The 14,991-nt window shown below is 42.8% G+C and overlaps 1 protein-coding gene across 3 annotated transcripts in view; it reads right to left on the reverse strand.

The window, feature by feature from the left end:
- ANXA4 (annexin A4) overlaps nt 1–8,228 on the reverse strand; it is a 55,870-nt gene extending 47,642 nt beyond the window's left edge. Inside the window, exon 1 of one of the 3 annotated variants that reach the window (XM_081068409.1) lies at nt 7,859–8,228. The gene's annotated coding sequence lies outside the window, so the exon portion shown is untranslated. The remainder of the gene's footprint in view (nt 1–7,858) is intronic. The other 2 variants (XM_081068411.1, XM_081068410.1) reach the window with 2 other exon arrangements.
- Nucleotides 8,229–14,991: the final 6,763 nt, after the last annotated feature.

The following is a 14,991-nucleotide window of genomic DNA, read 5'->3' on the forward strand; positions in this document are numbered from 1 at the left end:
ACTAGGCTTGGAAAAGGAAGAAGTAGGTACTCGCTGCAGGAGGAAATAATGATTGTTCCAAAGCAAACCTCTTCCAACTGCCACGTAGTATGGTTTATGAATGGCCATGTGACCCACTTCTGGCCAATGAGAAATAAAGGCAAACCTGCCAAAAGGCTTCGAGAAAGAAATTTCCCCCAGGTAAAAAGACAACCAGCCTGCTAACTCCTCCCTTTCTTCTGTCTTTGGGTGTTGTCAGGACATTGTATCTGAAGCTGTGGCTTCAAAAGGATCCTGATTAATACAGACTGTAAATGCCTACCATGGTACTTGGGGAAAGTTCTCAAACTTCATTGTGCACAAAAATCACCTGGGAGCATTCAGAAATACTACAGAGTTTTGGGATACTAAACGGTACAACTTGAGTAAATCTTGGGTGGGGCCCACAGGCCTTATTTAATCAGGTTTCAGTAAGAACCCCCATGATTCTCCCACACCCTGTTCCAGGCCCTGACTGCCACGCAGGTGGTCCCTGCATGAGACCCCATTTCCAAAACTGCAGCTCATCGTGTGTGCAGGCACTCAGAATCCTTACCTAAATATTTATTTTGTCCCCATCAGGTACTAAACATTGTGGGAGGAAACAACGGAAGAGACATGATCTCGTTCTCACGGAGCATGGAAGTTAGTAAGAGAAACAAAACAGGTGTATAACTAATCCAATGGCAAAGCAGCATGCAGTTAACTATTACCAGATTTGCACAGTGGGGGCCATACAACAAAGTCATCCCCCCCCCCCAGAGATCCAAAGAGTTCTCAGTTGACTAAGGCTTAGAAGGACAATAAGAATTCAATAGGGAAAGAGTTTTGCAGGCAAAGTAGAGTCAAAATAAAGCCTTAGCTATGATTATGAATGGTAAGACTTACTTGGAAAAGAGTACTTAGTTTGGAGTTGGGATGAAGATTAAGGATATTAAGAGGACAGTGGGAAACAAAGGCCAGGAAAGGAATTTTCAAAACTGGGTCATTTTTGTAGCAGGATGGGCTTGAAGGTTAAACTAAATTTTCCATCCATGGGAAATGGTACATTCATTCAGCACATCTTTGGTGAGCGCCCAGTATATGTCAGGCCAGAGGGGGCTATGTGGTCCCCGTCCTCAGAGGAGCTCAAAGCCGAGTGGAGAACACAGGCCTGTAATCAGACACAATGAGGTGGGATCATAAAGTAAGACTGGGTCTCATATTAATTTTTGCTCCAAAAGACGCATTAGAGCTGATTGTCCAGCTAGGTCTTATTTTCGGGGAAACAGGGTATGTCCAAGCTGAACCTTGAACAGTCAGTCATGTGTAGGACAGGGAAGCAAAGAGCCTTGTTTCTCCAAAGCTGAATGTCAGCCTTGATTTCCTTCTTGGCAACCAGCATGTTTTAGTCAAAAACATTCATTACATACCTGTGTTAAGCACTGGAGCAGATGCAAAATAAAAGGATTTACAATCCAGGCCAGCAGTTCTTAAGATGGGGTCCTTGAACTCTCTAGGACCTGTCCCCCAATTCTAATTGGTCCTGTCTTCCACAAGCCTACAGAATGACCTTGATTTCTGAGGGCCATCCCGCTCTGCCGTCTGGGACCAGCCCTGCTCTGATTACGTGACATGCTACCCCTCTAGTGTGCCATGGTCTTGCTTTCTCATCCCCATGCCTGTGCATAAGCCCTCCTTTTCCCATCTACCCTCAATATAAAGGTTTCCTCTCTAGGAAGCCTTCTCTGACCATCCATGATGGAGTCAGGTGCACCTCCCCTTTGCGCTAGGGCAGCCTGTGCATAATGTATCAAATCATTTATTATGCAGTCCTACAATTTTTGGTTTGTTGATTTGCCAGTTTATCTCCTCAAGGACAGGGACTGTGTGTTCTATCCTTGAATTTCTAGTGCCTTTCATATTATATAATAAATAAATGAACCTTTGTCTATTTGGCAGGGGCCACTGACATCCTGCCTAGCTCCTGAAGACCCATCCCCAAGGTGCTGTGAGCTGCCTCTCTGCCTTAGATGCTGCCCCAAGTCTTACAGCAGACAACAGGGATGGACTACCAGAATCATGAGCACATTGTCCTGGTTCGACATCTGCTCTCCACTTTTCACCTATCAGCTGGGATCTCCTGGATACTTAGAATGACCCAGGTCAACATAAAGTTCATCTTGGACAAGTAGTGTGGACATAGACCCTACTCTTCCGAAAGAGTCCAGCTCCATAGTTAATCTCCCAGCCCTGCCTTTTCTGGCTGATTCTGTACTTTTAGCTCATTATATATTATAATAAAGTGGCACAAGATACAGAATCAGACTGTCAAGTTCGAATCCTGGCTCTCCCACTTGCTAGTAAATGACTTTGAGCAAATTACTCAACCAATCCCTTTGTGCCTCAGTCTCCTCATCGGTACAGTGGGGATGATTTTCACCTAAAGTGGATGAAAAATTAATAAAATAACATTGCAGGAGTTTGGCACAAGGTCCGGTTCATAGAAACACTTGGTGAACCTTAGCTCCTAATACCTGCAGCACGGAGGTTCCAGCATGCAGAGGCAGAGACCTCACAGACTAAGGCACAGTCTAGCTGTGGGGGCGGGGGGGGGGGGGTCCAGGCTCTGAGCTAAGGCCAGGCCCTTCACTGCCCCGTGACCTGATACCAATGGTAGGATTTTCTCTGACAAAGGGCCCTGCCCTAGCAGGTCGATCTACTCTACAGGCTGTGACTTATCCCATCTACCTCCTCTATCTGCTTCTGCAGCTAAAGACATGTGGAACTGATTAGATCATTTCAATACACAGCATTCCCCACCATGCAATTCACGGCATCTTACGTTCTTTTTGGAACCAGCTAAGGTATAGCCAAATGAATAAATAATCAAATTGAAATGTATGACAAGAATGAGTGATTGCTATTCCATCTCATGGAAACTGAAGCATAACTGCATGTTAGCTCTTTGTATTCAAATAAGAAAGTGTATGATCATATATTAATTTTGAGGGTGGAAAATTCGATAACTTACATTCTTCATCTGTTTCATTCTTCCTCTTCATAATGTTCGAATGGGCAGGTGATATCTGTAACTCTCTATTTTTTAAAAACTGATACTACATGATTAAAATGTTCAAACAGTACAAAAAGGTCTATAGCGAGAAGTCTGTAAGAACGTCACCCCCAGCCCTGTGGCAACTACTGTTATAATTTTCCTGTGTATCTTCTCAGAAGGATTTAGTGCATTAACATGCATATAAAAATATAGATAACCTCCATTATTCTTATATAAATGGTAGCATACCATGCAAACCTATATTTTGCTTTTTTTTAAATAAAAATGTATCTTCAATATCATCCTATATCTATTTCTACCAACCAGCATCACTTTTGTTTGTTTTTTAAGGAGGGCGCAGCTCACAGTGGCCCATGCAGGGATTGAACCGGCAACCTTGGTGCTCCCAGCACCACATTCTAACCAACTGAGCTAACCGGCCACCCCCTGCATCACTTTTTAAGAGCTGCGTAATATCACACTCCATGGCTATTCCGTAATTTAATCAGCCCTTTACTGACAGATATTTAGGTCATTTATAACCCTTTGCTGCAACAAACAAGGCTGCAATGTACATAACCTTGTACATATGCCTCTACGCACATGGGATAAATTCCTAGAATTCAAATTGCTGGAACAAAGGTAAATGCATTTTTTTTTATCTGACAAGCATTGCTCAATTTCAGGGCCATACTTAACATGATGCTTCATACCTGCTAGGTGTCCACAATTGGGTTTAGAAGGGGGTTCGTAAGCCCCCTGATACTGTATGAAAAATGTCAAATGTGTGTTCAGTTTTCTCAAGACAGGATTCATGGCTTTAATCAGATTCTAACAAGGATGAGAACCACTGAGTCCATAAGTCCTCATACAGTATCAATAAACAACAGTAGCAGAAGCTGATGCTAAGCAGGACCCAGAAAATGCCTTCCTGAGTCCCCTGGAGAGGAGTAACAGGAAGGATGCTGAGGGATGATTATAGCACTGGGCTTATATTTACACAGGATCTCCTCCAGGGGAGATGGCTCAATCACACAGAACTCAGGGACCTCGCTCCCACTCACCACAAGGTCCCTCTACATTAGTTTCTGATTATGACTTACTGTTACCTCTTGGAAGGTCGGGGGAGGTGAGCGCCTTAAACCAGAGTTTTGAATTCATAGTGATTCCCTGGCCATTCGTGGGACCTCCTGCTCTGTTACAAGTCAGGCTGCTCACGTTGCATTATATCTAGGCCTTAAAGGGTTAATGGTGTTGAGGGGGAAAGTTAAAGGTCTTTTCCAGAGTAATTTACAGTCAAGCCTTTAGCTGGAATTGATCTCTGCTGCTGATTATGAATAAAACATCACTCTGTTGTTGTTTTTTTGCCTAGCAGTCCAGACCAAGAAGCAGTATGGCAATTTACTGACCTCAAACATCTTGAACTTTTAAAAAGAATTCTTCTGAGGTGGTGGTTCAGGTTCCCATAGCAAAAGCTCTCAGTCCAGTTCAAACATAACTGAATACTAACAAGTTACTCTCATAAAACCAACAACAGGCCTTAATTAAAAATCCTAAATTCCTAGGGAAATTAAACTTTATTTTTATTTGATTTACATATATTGTGAAATGATTGCCACAATGGGTTCTGCTAACATCCACCATCTCATAGATATAATGAAAAGAAAAGAAAGGAGAAAAAATGTTTTTCTCCTTGTGAAAAGAACTCTTAGGCTTTACTCTGTTAACATCTTTCCTATATATCATACAGCTGTGTTAGCTATAGTCATATTGTACATTACATCCCTGGTACTTATTAATCTTAGGGAAATTAATCTAAATATAGTGAGCCACCTTGGTTTCAATTAAGTATAAAAACAAACAAAAAATATTTTGTTGGAGCTCCATATTGGTCTAGAGGGGTTAAGCACTGCAAAATTATAGGGTAAATTTGATGGGATAAGTATAATAAAGAGCTTGAGAATGGGACAGTTTCAGTATTTACCATATTACCTAGAATTTATAGTATAATGACAGGCCTAAATTCACATAAGTCCTATGTTTTTGCTAATGCTTTATCAGGCATGCACATAGTCATAGAAGTGTTTCCAACGCTTAGTTTGTCAAAGCAAGGTCCAAGAAACACCTGAATTATAATCATCCAGGAGGCTTATTAAATAGGCAGATTTCTGGGCCCAACTCTGTCATTCTAGATATAAAATTTGGGGAGTTGGGCAAAAATCTGCATGTTGTGCAGGCTTCCTGGAGATGTACCTGAACTTTGGAAACTATGGCTTTAGAAGTCTTCTTAGTTTAGCCTTCTACCCTTCACAGCTCCATCAGAAAGGGGATGTGGACCCCCTGCCTAGATACCTCTGGTGAGAGAGCTCCCGCCAACTCCAAGCCCACCCAGCCTACGGGTTTCAAAAGTCACCTCCTTAAATTCAAGCAGAAGCTCCCATCCAAAAAACTCCTACCCAGCTCTGCCCAGTGCCACAAAGAAGGAGTTGATTCCCTCACCCACAAGCCAAGCCCTTCAAGCATTTAGGGCCATTAAAATATGTCCCCACACCCACCTCAATCTACCCTCTCTAGTTGAAACAGCTGCAGCTCTTTCAACCATATCTCGTATGTCAGCATGACAAGAAGAAAGTTAAAGAGGAAGAGAAAAATATTTGGTCAAGATTTAGTCAATAAGCCAGGAAGCCACAAACCCAAACCTCACCTCACTATGAAGTGAGCACTGATGGAGCCACAGTAGGGCAGAGAGACTACATTGTTTATAAGTGGTCTGACCTTGACCAAGGACCACAACTTGGAACCTTGGGATGATCATCTGTAAAACAGGGTTAATAACCCCACTTCAGTTTGAAATAAAGATTAAAGGAGTAACCTAAGATGACTGTTATACAAAGTCCCTCCAGGGAGGTCACTGGAGCGCCTATCAAACTGCTTCCAGAAGTAGCCCTAATTGCAGTGAAAGCAAACCCTCAAGGATGAGATTTGGGCCAAATCACAGCTGAAGGCCCATGGGATTTTTCTTTTTCTTTCTTTCTTTTTTTTTTTTTGACGTTTCTTGTTTCATATTAAAAAGGTATCTAAACTTTGAATTCTACTCCAGAATGTATCTATGATTGTATAAAAAAGCGTTTTTAGGGGCTGGCCCGGTGGCTCAGGCAGTTGGAGCTCCGTGCTCCTAACTCCGAAGGCTGCCGGTTCGATTCCCACGTGGGCCAGTGGGCTCTCAACCACAAGGCTGCCAGTTCAACTCCCCGAATCCCTAAATAGATGGTGGGCAGGGCCCCCTGCAACTAAGATTGAACGCGGCACCTTGAGCTGAGCTGAGCTGCAGCTGAGCTCCCAGATGGCTCAGTTAGTTGGAGCACATCCTCTCAACCACAAGGTTGCCAGGTTCGACACCCACAAGTGATGGTGGGCTGCACCCCCTGCAACTAGAAAACGGCAACTGGACCTGGAGCTGAGCTGCGCCCTCCACAACTAAGACTGGAAGGACAACAACTTGACTTGGAAAAAAGGCCTGGAAGTACACATTGTTCCCCAATAAAGTCCTGTTCCCCTTCCCCAATAAAATCTTTATAAAAAAAAAAGTGTTTTTATCCTCAAATATTTCGGTAAATTTGACACCCAAGGAAAATCCCCTCCTGTCTTATTTATTCTGAAGCTTCAGGTACTCCCTGGCCACCGCCTACCATTTGCAGTGCCTGCCACTCACCTCCATCTCCCTTTGAGAAGAGCAGGCTTAGTCTACAAACAAGAGGAGCAAGATGGGGAAAACAAATGAGAAATAAGCAAAGAAACAGGCCATAAGACATGAGTCTGGGGAGGACCAGGAAGCTCAGCCTTCAGCTACCGAGGGCTGATGTGCTGGGTGACTGTGCATGTTACGCTATAAATTACATCCGGAGAAAAATGATCCCTAAGAAATGCAAGAACGTCTAGGAAGGAAATGCATAGATACCCTTGATTCAGTAGTTCTGTGTTTGCGCATGACCGTGTGTGTGTGTGTGTCCCCAAAGCAATAGAAATCTGACCTAAGCTGAATGTAGGGGCGCTGGCCTTGGCTAGATAAGGCTCTGGGAAGTAAATAGGTCTTGGGTGGCAATGGTTACCCGTTTCTGATTCCTGTCCCCTTTCTCTTCTGCTTGCTCCAAACAACTCACAGAACACTTGCATCAACTTAGGAGCACTTAAAGTTGGGCAAATTGTTGAAAAGCAATCACCTCGTTGGTCCCAAAGTCTTTTGTCATGTACAAGCCATGACAAAATAATGAAACTGAGAAACCGGTGGACTCAAGTCTTGGATCTCATTAAATAATAACAGAGCCCCATGTGTCCGGCATTGTGCTGATGGCATTAGATATTCCAGAAGCAGAGAAAAAGTAAGAAATTAGGAGAAAGGAGTCAAGTTCGTAAAAGGAGCAAGGAAAGAATTAAAAAGTAATATTTGGGTGTTGGACGGAGTAAATTCCAGGGAATATTAACTCAGTCCTTTGTTTCTAACGACCAAACCCAGCATAGTGCTTGGCACATGAACCCAATAAATAACAGCTGTGGCCCCTGATGGGCATCCTGAGCTGTATAAACCGCTGTGGAGGTCCTTCTGGACGAAGGCCGTGTTTGCCTCCCTCTTGCCCACAGGGAGCAAGTCCCGGCCCGCCCGCGGCCCCCCCTCCCCCCAGTGCCGCCCAAGTCACGCTCGCAGGCGGGCGGCGAGAACCCCTCGGCGGCGCGGCGCAGGCCGGGCAGTCCCCGCGAGGCGCTCCGCTCCCCGCGCCCACGACCCCGCGCCCGGGGCCCCCTCACCTCTCTTGCCGAGAAGGGGCGGCAGTTGTTCTCAGTGGCCACGGAGGTCACACCCTCGTCCCGGCCAGGCAGCGGGTCTTATCCCCGGCGGACCCGCCCCACTTCGGGGTGGAGACTGAGCCTGAGTTCCTGGTTGTCCCTCTGCCCACGAGACCGGAAAATCCTCGGGAGCGGAGCGCACCTGGAGCCGGGGCCCCGGACCGCCGCGCCCGCAGGCCGGGGGCTGCACAGGGCACGTGCCTGCCCCCTAGGCGGCGGCCGATCGCGCACCGCGCAGCCCGCTCCGGCCCCGCGGAGTCCGAGCCCCTGCACTGTCCACTTCTCGAGGGCCTGGGCGCCCCAACCCCCGTACCGCAGGTCCCAGCCCCCCGGCCTCTCCGGCCCCGCCCCGCGCCCGCCGTGCCCAGCGCCGCGCCGGAGTCCGGAGTCCCGCGGCGAGTCAAACCTTCCTCCTGGGGAAACGGCACCTACTCGGCGAACATCGGGGTTCACGCCTAAACCGGCCCGAAAAGTGCAAAGTCAAATCAGAGTGGCTCATTTCGTTTCCCTCTTGCGCGGTAAAACATGCATTCCAAAAAGTTCCTAATAGTTCCACATCTCCCTAGAGGAAAACCGAGTTCCCTTTCCTTGGGGAAACCTTTGGGGATAGGAGTTAGCAGGAACCCCGGATCTTTCTGCCTTCACCTGTTAAATTACCAGGGTTTGGTAAGCAGCTACTGGGTTCGACCTCCGCGCAGCACTCGCCCTTTCTAATACAGTTTAACGTGTTCGTATCTGTCTCCCCGACACAAGCCTCTTGAAGGCACCAACTGAGTCTGGGTGGTCTTTGCACCCGTGCCCAGTACTGTTTCTCGCACATAGTAGGTGCTCAGTGAATGCTTGCAGAATGAATCCGTGGAATCCACAGACAAATTCCGATTTTATTTAACAAAGGGTAGGTAGCTTTGGGAAGTGTGTTTGCTATCCAACAGACCAAAATCCAAGTGGTTATTCGCACCTTTAAAGCAGGAGAGAGAGGTAGCAGTAAGTGATTTCATTCAGATGTAGCTAAAGGAGGTGGGATGACATAGTTAAAAGCAAGGATCAAACTGATGTGGATTCTAGACCTGGTTTTCTCTTGCTTGAAAACTTAGTTTCTGCACTTCAGTGTATGAACTAAGGAGAAAGCAAAACTAACAAGACAAACAGAAAAAAGAGTGAAATACAGACAATTCATCTTCTCAGAGAGATCAGAGAGACTATTGCATCCCTTTAAAAATAACAAATTGGCTACCTTAAAAAAAAAAAAAAGGTGAGGAATGGAGCAAATGCTGTTAGCACCTTGACAAGGTTGGGAAGCCACAGTCAGAAGCTAACATTAATGGGGTACAAAAGGCCAAAGATAAACTTGTGATGCCCTTCATATTCCAGAGCTCCCACTGGCTTACAGTGAGGCTAAATCTCAGCAGAAACCACATCTTTGCTCTACTTCCTCCTGTACGCTACCTTACTTCTCTCATTTACTTACAGGTTTCTCCTGAGAATATTCTCTTGCTAAGGTACTTACACAAGAATCCCTATCTCAGGCTCTGCTTCAAGGAACCGGATCTAAGACCGGGTGTTTTAAAAATTAATATAACTGTTGAAATGAAAGACACAAAGGAGGCCTTAAATTAAAGACAACAGAATTAACACATGTATTTGCTTCAGCTCCCTCAGGAGATCCCCCTAAAACAATAGTAGTTTTGTTTTGTTTTCTTTTTAATTTCATAAGGACAAAGGGAAAAGAGAGGAAAAAAATAAACCTTTGGAAACGGGAAAGTAGTTAGATAGGTGATAATGGACTTCGCAGACTTGAGAAAACTGACTCCTAAGACAGGAGTAGGGAAAGGTGAGAAGTAACACGATATTGTAGAATATCTCAGGATACCCAGGAATTTGCTACACCAGGTACTTCTGAAAGTGGGTATATAGTAAAAACAGGAGGATTTTTTTGTAAGTCTGTACAGGAAGCCATCAGACTCCTCCACCCCTTCCCACAGTGCACAGCTGGCACTGCTCCTCCCCAACTTGGGCAGAAGATTGGAAACATTCTCTGGAGGGAATAAAGCAGAGGATCTCTGGCATGGGACATTCCAGGTGTGGCTAAGATGTTCTGGTTATCGAAGTCTGCCTAACAAACTATCCCAAAACTTGGTGACTTAAAACAATGACCATTTTATTATGTCTCATGATTTTGAGGCTCTGAATTTGGACAGGGCTTGCCTCAGCAATTGTTCTGTTCCATGTAGTATCAACAAAGGTCACTTGGTGGTATTCAGCTGGCAGAGAGGCCTGTCTGGAGGATTCACTCACATGTCCAGCATGTGATATCCTGGCAAGGATAGTTGGAAGGCTGGTCTCAGCAGGCACTGTCCACCAGAGCACCTACGAAGTCAGACAATTAAGTTCGCGAATTCATCCTAAAAAAAGTGCTGCACACCTCACTGCTGAATATCACTGCGGTCACCTTCGAAGCAACTCCCTTGAGAAGCGATGCACTGACACCAGCGCCTAGTCCACCCTTCAGAGCAATTTTGGAACTCTTTTTCTGGAATGGCCATAAGAGCTGTCATTGTATTACCCTTGATGTCCTGAATGTCATCAAAATGTCTTCCTTTCAGTATTTCCTTTATCTTCGGGGAAAGAAAGAAGTTACTGGGGGCCAGATCAGGTGAGTGGGGAGGGTGTTCCAACATAGTTATTTGCTTACTGGCTAAAAACTCCCTCACAGACAGTGCCGTGTGAGCTGGTGCATTGTTGTGATGCAAGAGCCATGAATTGTTGGCGAAAAGTTCAGGTCCTCTAACTTTTTCACGCAGCCTTTTCAGCACTTCCAAATAGTAAACTTGATTAACTGTTTGTCCAGTTGGTAAAAATTCAGATGGAATAATCTCTCTGATATCAAAAAAGGTTAGCAACAGTGTTGCAACAAGTTCACAAACTTAATTGTCAGACCTCCTATGCGTCTTCCCTCCACATGACACTCTCCACATAGTCAGATTTCCTACATGGAGGTGCAGGGATTGCACGAAGGATACTCCAAGAGATCCAGGGACAAGTTACTGATTTTCTTATTATCTAGGCTTAGAAGCCCCTGAATGTTATTTCTATTGCATCCTATAGGTCATGCAAATTATTAGGTTGGTGCAAAAGCAATTACAATTTAAAAGGTTAAAAATAGTTGCAAAAACCGCAATTACTTTTACACCAACCTAATACTAAGGCCAGTCTAGGTTCAAGGGAAGGACAATTAGGCTCTGTTCCTGACTGGGGGGGACTCACAAAGAAAATTGCCACCACCTTTAATCTACCACATGAGGCTAGGGGAACTATACTGAAATTGAAGATCTATATGAAACTTAATATGATAAATATTGAGCAGCTCAGTTTTCTTCACTTGGCTCCTAGAATACTGGCAGCTAAGATGGGGAGTTTGGAATATTGTACTCTTCTTTGGGGAGGAGTAAGGATCTAAAGAGACTATCATCTTACTCAATGAAACTGGAGCAACCCTTTAGTGAACTCACTTTAGTCAAGCACCACCCACATATACACACATACAAAGTTTGCAGGCAGCATTTTAGGTCTCTCTTAGGGTTGTAAAGTAAAATATAGGGCACTTCATTAAATTAAAATTTCAGATAAACAAAAAATAACTTTTTACTAAGGTATGAAATACTTATATATTATAACTATGTCCTAAATATTGCATGGGACACATTTATACTAAAATTATTTATCTAAAATTTAAATCTAACTAAGTATTTCATTGTTTTATTTTGTTTTGCTAAACCTGGTACTCTTAAATAAGAGCGGACAGCTGAAGGACATTAGAATTTAAAGGAAGCATATGACATGAAACGTAGAACAGAAAAAAAAAAGAAACTTGAGGGAAAGAGACCATATATGGAGAGGGAAAAAAAAACTTTGAACAATCTGTTACTGATCTCCTTTGAGAAATAAAACAGAATAAAAATAGAACAGATTCTCCAAAAAAACGAACACTCAGAAAACCAAACAGAGCTCTTTTAAACTAAAAATGTGATAGCAAAAAATGAAACACTCAGTAGAGTAGTAGGAAGACAAAGTTGAGGAGATGTCCTAGAATATGTAGACAAAATGCAAAAAGAAGAGAAAGAGGCATGAAAGGATAAGAAAATTAAAAATCCAGTCCAGAACTTTTGGGAAACAGAGGAGAAGAAATCAACGACATAATTCAATTATATATTTTTAGAACTCAAGGGCATGTGTTTCCACATTGAAAGTGCTTGCTGAGCCCAGCACAATGGACAAAAACAGAACCAGGACCATCATGATAAAATTTCGGAAGACTGAAGACATAGAGATGCTCTTACAAGCGCCCGGAGAGAAAGAGGAGATTTCATATAAAGGATCGAGAACCAGAATGGCATCAGATCTCTCCGTAGCAACACATGAAACTGGGAGACAATGGAATAATGCCTTTACAATTCTGAGGGAAAATTATTTCCAACATAAAGTTTCAGACCAATCCAAACTATTGGTCAAATGTAGGAGCAAATAAAGATATATTCAGACAAGCAAGATTTAAAAAATTTTATCTTCCATTTACCTTTTCTTAAGAAGCTTTCGAATGGTGTATTTCATCAAAATGAGGTAAACCAAGAAGGTTAAAAAAAGAAAAAAAGAATAGCAGAATGGACAACTGAAATTTGAGTAGCAAGGAAGGGTGATTAATTAACAATACAGTTATTGATTTCTAATTTTCCTTAACTGTAGACTATAGCTAACATTTGTATAAGCACTTACAATGTGCCAGTCGGTATTCTAAGTGCCTTAGATATACAATTTTAATCAGTTAATCCTCAAAACAGCTCTATGAGGTAGATACTTACATAGAGTAGGTATCGATTGGTATTACTCTTGATGGTATACAATCATTTATTAATTCAACAAAATTGTATTAAACTTCCTGTGGCACATTGTAGTTTTCAAAATTGGTTGCAGCAGTATATTCAGTCTCACATGCTCTTTTAAAAACCCTGCCCCCTAGCCTAGGTCAAGAGATGGCATCTCTGTCCCCTCTCTTTGAATCTGAGTGGGCTTCTTGGGTGGGCTTCTGTGACTGCACAACAAAAGTAAACCTATATGACTTTCAAGGCTGGGTCTTAAAAAGTGATACAGCTTCCATCTAGTTCTCTGACTCAGAACATAGGCCTCTGGCACCCTGAGCAGCCATGTAATAATAAATTCAGCTGCCCGAAAACAGCTTGCTGCAGAGACCACATGTAGGCCACCTGAAGATAGAGTCAGAGAAGCCCCAGCTGTTTTAGCCCCAGACGTTTGAACTTTCCAGTGCCACTGACAGACATGTAAATGCGGAAGCCTTTGAGATAATTCCAGCATCGTCCCTGTCTCACAGCAGTCAGGTGAGAGATCCTGAGAACCACCAAGCTGAGCCAAGTCAATCACCAGAATGATGACAGATAATAATAACATGTGACTACCTCAGAATGGGGGTGTTATTTTATGGAGCAATAGCTAACCAAGAACACTTTCAGTTAAAAGTGGGTGGTTAGCCCAGACTTCTGAATCTTCCTTCTCAATACCCATTGAAATGACCCATGGCACGTAAAGAAGGGGAATTTTTACCCTGATTTACAAGCTCCTTTCTGATATTGAGGATGTCAAACATCCAGTCTGGCCGCTGGCTGTGAAGCACATGAGAACAAAGGCCAGATAACCTTCGGCCACTTGGGACAGTGGCTTCGTAAAACATTGAGAAGAAATCTTGCAGGGGTAACATTCCTTGCCAGTTGGCTCCCTCCACAATCCTTTTAGGCTGCTGGAAGGTAACCAATCCTGCAGCCTAAGATATGAGAAGAAGATCCTAATAGCATTCAAATAGACAAGCTGGGAGCCAAGAAGAATGAGCTCATCCTGTTTGGGAACAAATGCAAAGTGTGGATAAAACTTTAACATTCAAAGATGAGTAAGCATAAAAAAGTACGTAGAAGTATGAAAAAATTCTGGAACATAAGAAAGAAATATAGCATCTAAGAGGTAAAAGAAGAAACTATTCTTTTAAGTTTTATAAAATAAAGCAGAAATAAATTTTAAACAGCCTCTGCTATATCTTTCATAGATGAAACAAACCAAAAAACAGAAGTAATCTGAATAACATTATTCAGGAGGTAGAATTAATAGAATTACGGACTGGACTCAATATTCTTCAGAGAAAGCACCTTGTTTTCAATCATCTACTAAACATTTACAAAAACTGACAAAATATTTATTAGCAAAGAAAACCTCATTAAATTTCAAAATGAAAATAGGGTTTGAATCCCAGCTCTACCATTTGTTGGCTGGTGACCTTAAGAATGCCACTTATCTTTTCTGTGCCTCAGTTTTCTCACCTGTTGTATGGGGACAATGATACTTACCTCATAGGTGATATAAGGATTAAATGATTTAATATATATAAAATTTTTGAAGACTTCTTGGCTCATCATAAGCTCTACCTTAGTGTTGGCTATTTTTCTGATCACAGTCAAATAAAATTAAAATTCAATAATAAAAGTTCTAACCAATCACTCCCTTCCTTAATCAATAGTATTTGCTATCACCTAATTATATAAATGCCATGTCTATGGGTTCTAAAGGAAATTAACTTTGACACCCTCCTTCAAGATATTTCTCCATTGTCTCCTAGAATCCACTGGTAACAGAGAAAACTCTGATGTCAAACTGATTCTTGTTCCTTTGTAGGTAATCTAGTTTTTTTCACCAGAAAAATTTAAGATTTCTTCTTTCCCTTAAAGAATGTGTTTAGGAGTGGGACCTGTTTCACTAGTCCTGCCTTGCACTCTTAGGTCTGTTCACTCTGAAGGCTTGAATCTTTTCCAAACTCAGAAACGTTCTTCTGTGATTTTATCTTTCTTCCATTTTCTCCATTCTTTTGTTCTGGAATTTCTATTTGATGCTGTAAGAACATTTGACTTTATTCTCCATGTCAGTTAACCTTTTATTACTGATTTTTTGTTTTAGTTCTTTGGCTGAGTTTGAGAGAATCTTTAGAGTTAATCTTATAAGTTCATTAATTCTGTTTTCAGTTGTGTCCCTTCTATTCAGCC

This window comes from Rhinolophus hipposideros, assembly GCF_964194185.1.
Source record: "Rhinolophus hipposideros genome assembly, chromosome: 12".
Classification (NCBI taxonomy): Eukaryota; Metazoa; Chordata; class Mammalia; order Chiroptera; family Rhinolophidae; genus Rhinolophus; species Rhinolophus hipposideros.